Here is a 6,092-nt window from a genome sequence, read left to right on the forward strand (position 1 = left end):
CTGATGCAGTGGAGGAGTGGAGCTTAAATACTGGTGATAACAGGTGAGTGGAATGAGCTTGATTGTGATTTCTGTGACGGGAGGGGTGAAGCAATGAGTGAAAAACTTGGCTGTGAGAAACTATGACGTGAAGTGAAGGCAGGACAGACGTGGTTCATGACATTTTGTTTTTTATTCTCACAACACTAATAAATTTTATGCAAATATGTGATCAAGACTACTAATATAAAATGTAAAACATGTTAGCTCATGCTAGCCTGTTATTTACCTAAATAATCCAACTTCTTTCCAAGATTTTTCTCTCAAATCCATCAGGGTTATCTTTAAACATCTTTAGGACTACATAATAATAAGGATTAGGAAAAAAAAAATGTCTGACTAATTCAGCTGTGCTAGTTTTTATGAAATTCTGTATAAACTGTAGCCCGTATYTTTCTTGTCTTTTTCAGTCCTGAAGTGTAAAAATAATAAAATTCAAAATATATTTTTTTAGGTTTATGTCACCTCCACTGGCCATAAAAATTCCCGAATTGGCCTTGAAAAGGCCCACAAACCACCAGTTGATAACCACAGTTGTAGCTTATTTTGCGGCTCTGGACACATTTTATTAGTGAGCCGAGGAGCAGAAATGGCTCTTTTGATTGTAAAGGTTGCAGACCCCTGATCCWGAGTGATTTAAATTGGTCATGTGACTGGGACATCTAGGAGTCCAGGGACTACATTAATAATCTAATTGAATACCACAATTAATTGTGACAATATCACCCAAAGCTAGTGCTAAAAAGCAAAGAGAAAGATCAAGTAAAGGATYCACTACACAACTTATTTCGGCAGATTTCTTAATTAGGTAAAGTCTGCACTAATTAGGGACAGTGGCATTTCTAGTTGGCACACAACGCTCTTAGTGTAACAGTGARGACAAAGTGTGAGAACAGCCAACTAATGTTGGAATTTCTGGAAACTGGACCCAGTCGAGTGGGTGRGCAGAACGAATGCTCATGAAACAAAAACTTCTAAGACAAAAGATCACAGCCTTAAGGGGAAAAGAGACAAAAATATACATTTGTTTTTCTTTTTAAAACACCAAATGTTGGATATTTGTCTCATCTCATAGTTGCTCGCACATTATTTGTTTTTCAMTTCTCATCTTCCACATTTTTATATATTTTTTACCAATAGTAATGTGCCAAAAGTCAACAAAAAAGCCAAATTAAAATTAAAACAACAATGAAGAYCAGTGCTGACAAAGCAGCAGCTCTTAATGATCATACATGTTTGTTTACCCTTTCACTATAGCCCTCACAAGAGTTTAACGTGTTCAGTTGGATTTGGTTTAGTCTGTGATCCCCTATCAGGTTGAGTTTTAGGTATAATTCCCAGTCCATATCATATAAATCAACTTCTAATAGACTGATAGTATGTGTTCCAAGTCTTTTCAAATCTGTAGACTGAAAGTMGAGTGGTGTGTCCCCAGCTGGGACTGTTGAGACCGTTCTCTCCCTTTCACCTCAATATCATACAGAGGACAGGGCTGTGCTGAAAGAAATGTGAAGAAAACTACACAAAGAAGTGAATCAAATGTTGTTTTCTTTGTTAGACAATCCCTTTTTTCAGTCTGTATTTGTTAGATCATGTGTTTTTCTTCTCACTCAGWAAGCCATCCATCCGTTTGTCCATCCATTTCCTTTTACTTGCTTCTTCTCTCCAGGGTTAAGAAGTAGCTGGTGCCAATCTCCAGCAGTAGAGGTGGGCGGGGTTCATCCTGGACAGGTCACAAGTCCATCACAAGGCCACATACAGGCAAACGACCCCTCACACTCACTTAGGGACAATTTATCATTACCAGCTAATCTAACAGGTTTTTAGTCTGTGGGAGGAAACTGGAATACCTAAAGAAAACCCATGCCTACACAGGAAGAACATGCAAACTTCAAATATAGGGCCTTCTTGATGTTTCTCACTGTTAATCATGTATTTAAAACAAACAAAAAGAATTTCAATTTATTACTGTTACAGTAGACATATTTTTCAAAAATCATTAAAACATGTTTCCTGTGCTTTTTTGATTTTGAAATATCTCACAAGCTGCTTAGGAGGGGGAAAAAAATCACATCTCACATTTATCTTCTTTCGACTCCTACTTCAAGTCGTGCTGCTTTGATTTTACCTCTGAAGTGAGAAGTCCAATTTTTTCTTTTTTTAAAAATATAAATGATTTCTGCTTTAATGGAACACGATAAAAAGTCYTATTTCACTTAACATCAGCTCTACCAGCACCTTACAATGTCCAGCAATTCATTTCCCAACTATCTGATTTCCTTTTTCGTTCATTTTTCCAAGTCAGGCAACGGCAGTTCCTATATTCTTTTTGAGATAAATGGGGTAATAAAATYATAAAATAAAAACCTGACTCAGCAAAATCAAATAGTTTTTATTATTGGAAAATAAGTTCACGTGCGCATTAGTTGTTAAGGTAACTTTGGAAAAACGTAACCCCCCCCCCCAGTACAATCAAGTCTTGAGTTTATGAAGCTGATATGTGCTGGAAAAAAAATCATGATTAGTGTGATTAGTGTATTAACTGCTTGATTGGTTATTATGTTACTCTGTTTGTCTTTCCAAAGCAGCATTTTAATGACCTGGGCCAGTTAAACAAATGACTTGTGATTAAAATGTGCCCGAAAAATAAATCATTACCAACTATCCATGACTAACTGCAGATGAGAGAAAAGTAATTACACAGTATTTTATAAATATTAAAATATTTTGACTTGAAGTAATTTGAAGTCAGTTTAATGTGGATTTTTTTTCTCTTCCTACTCCCACAATCTGTACCAGTGGTGCACCAACTGCATGCAGGGCAGCTGATGCATGGCTATGTGATTTACATGGTGACCTTTTTGATTTTTTTTTAAAGAAATCTGGGTGATCATGACCCCACAGGGAAGGCCAGTTTCACACGTTATTTTTAAAAAATTTAAATAAAAGAGATGTAACATTTCACTTTTCAATGCTTATTCACAGTAAGGTCCCAGATGCCTAACAACGATTATAAAGAAACTGACCCTACTTTTGCTTTCCTGCTAGGATTACTTTGTAAAGGAGCTGGATTGACGTGTCACACAAGAGCAAGAAACTATCTTGACAGATTTGACGATATCTGTTGTTGCTAAAACCTGAAAAACATCAGTTACATTGGGAAACAGTATCCTCAAGGTTAGTTTTGTCTGARTGGTATTGCTCAGCCTTGTAAACCAGCTTTGGCATCTTTCCCGTCAGCCGAGCGATGTGACACGTCCCAAGAGCCAATTTGTAATGCAGAGAATCAACACACCCAGGCCTCCAGATTTGCTTGCTGCTAACTTCKCATCGCACCTGACCTTGACTCCCCACAGGGGGCGGATCCACATGGAGGTGGCCTTCTTTGGTTTCTTTGAGATGAGGYTGGTTCTGCCTGAAGAGCCTCAGCCACCAGGGGGTCGATCGGCCTGATATCCCATCCCCGGGGTACGTTAGCTGCCTGGACTGATGTTGTTTTACAGGATCACTGAATGCTGGGACCATGGAAGACCTGCTCCTGAGACAACACAACAACCAGGGGGGTAGACCCCCCCACCACAACCACATTGGGGTAAAGATTTTTAAAACACAATTTAAAACAAATCATATTAATTTATGTATTAGGGTATCACAGTTTTCCTCATTATTGTCATTTACTTTTAAAATCCTAAAATATCACCAAGTGCTGAAACGGCAGCAGCAAATGCACAAACCTGCAAGTACCCACCCCACACACACACACACACACACATTCAACAACACTACAGCCCAGCCACCCCCCCACCCCCATCCCACACTAAAAAGCAGGCCCATGCATCATATGCTCCCCTTGCTGTATCTACATACAAACCCACCTGTTATGCAGGTCGACATTTTTCATTCTGCTCCAGCCCTGCTTTATTTTTTTTTTATTTGCTGCTTTTCTTTGGTGGTTGGGATGGTGGAGGGTGGAGTCATCAAGTCTCTAAGCTGCCATTTATTCTCAACAAATACCCCCCCCCCAAAAAAAATAAATAAATAAAAAACATGATAAACACCCCCATGAAAATTATGCATGAATCACATTTAATTAGCAATCACGAGCAAATCTTTTGATTATTTACTTCTTTCTTGCAATTAGGCAGAAAACATTTTCGGTTAGGGAAATTATCTTTTAAAACCAAATCAATAAAATCAATCCAATGTTAATGTTATTTTTTTGTAAAAACATGTAAATTATTCATAACCTTGTAAGTGGTTCTGTGCAAGTTGTCTTTTTTTTTCTGTTTCACAGCACGGTTTTGTTAGACATTAATATGATTTGCAGTTAAGCTCTTCTGCATCAAACAACTTAACTTTCGGAGCATTTCCAGGTCGCTTCAAATAGAAAAACCTACTGAACAACTTAAGTCAAAGCGATGTATCTTTAATGTACCCTTGCCACCACTTTCGATGACTCATTGTCGTCCATWGTTGTTATAAACTTTTCATTTCTAAAAAAAAATAAATGAAAGCAACTCTTCCGTCTATCAGCTTTGGTATCATGGAAATAACCCTCCACTTGCTGTTTGGTGGATAACCTGGCTGGGTGAGACAAAGTACACCATGATGTACAGGGGATGGAGTTCAACTTGTCCTCGCCCCAAAATCTTTACTAAATCATAAGCTGTCAAAAGCTGTTCCAAGTATTTCTCTGGCAGCTCCATTCAAAACCGCTCACAGTCTAGTCTGTAGGGTTTCCTGAGTAATTAGCACGTGCTTTAAAAAAAGAAGAAATTCTGTATTTTATGTGTGAAAGGARAAAATTGAATTCTTCTCACCTTATTCCTGCATTATTAAGGGAATAGACAGAAATCTCAGCAGCTTCAGAATGTCTGTCTCCAGTCCATGCCATTAAATATTGAATACCTTGGAGTTTTAAGTGTTGTTGGACTAAGCAGGCAAATCTAAGCTTTGCCATCATTTTGACCTCTATACATTTTGCATGACTGTGTCACATATTTTAAAAGAACCTAATGTCCAATTCAGCTTAGACATGGGAAATGTAAATTATTAACCAAATACATTTAGAGTATCGAACCGTTTTGTAGTAATTTAATATCTTACCTGGCCATTAAAAAAACAACAACAGTAAATTATCCAATTAAAAAAGCTAAATCACTTGTTTTCAAAATGGACTCAACAAAAACAACACTAACAAGTGAGAGACATGCCTCGGGCATGTCCCCACAGTTCGAGAGGACTGCCGTTTGAAATATCATTTTCATGGTATTTCCACTTTATTGAACATTGAAAAGTCAGATAGCAGGGGACGTGGTGAGATTTGGCGAGCAGCAGATGGTCTTGTTGTTTTTGTCCCCGAGATTTTCCATCTACKTTTTTGGCGTCCTCTTGAGATAGCCCCAAAAATTATCCAAGACATGTGCCAGAAATTGCCCTTTTAGAAAACTCTTACCCTTGTGATTTCTGTTTTACTTTTTCCACAGTTTGTGCTGAAGTAACAGCCACCCAAAAATGTTACTACAGCACAAACTGTGCTGTAGTAACATTTTTGGGTGGCTGTTACTTGAATCCGCACTTCCTCATGCCCACAGACTAAAAACCATAGTAATGCAATAATTTCTACTTTAAAGGGCCAATTTTATGTGTTTCTTAGGCATATATTTAAATACTATACCATAATAAAGTATCAATGTCACCTTTAGCTGTTATTAAAATGCTGTTTTTATGTTTAAATAGAAAATAAACTTGCCTTCTCATCACTTCCACTTCTAAATGCCTTGAAATTGGCCTCTGTCTCTTTAAGAACCACCTTCTGCTTCTGTCTCGCCCATTTCAGTGCGCCCGGGGGGCTGCCATGATGCAGTTTACTTGGCATCTGAAAATACATTTCCTCAAAGTGAGAGTGAGAACTAATGTTGAGAGCTCAGCAGACAGTTTAAGTTTCAATTTCACTTTCACCCGTGAGCCTGCAGGAATCATGGGCGGGGTGTGTGGGGTGGGGAGGTGGGCTCCGTGATGAGGAAGTTCGGCTTAAAGACACGTCCCAGGGG

This window comes from Austrofundulus limnaeus, unplaced genomic scaffold (genome assembly GCF_001266775.1).
Source record: "Austrofundulus limnaeus strain Quisiro unplaced genomic scaffold, Austrofundulus_limnaeus-1.0 Scaffold0, whole genome shotgun sequence".
Classification (NCBI taxonomy): domain Eukaryota; kingdom Metazoa; phylum Chordata; class Actinopteri; order Cyprinodontiformes; family Rivulidae; genus Austrofundulus; species Austrofundulus limnaeus.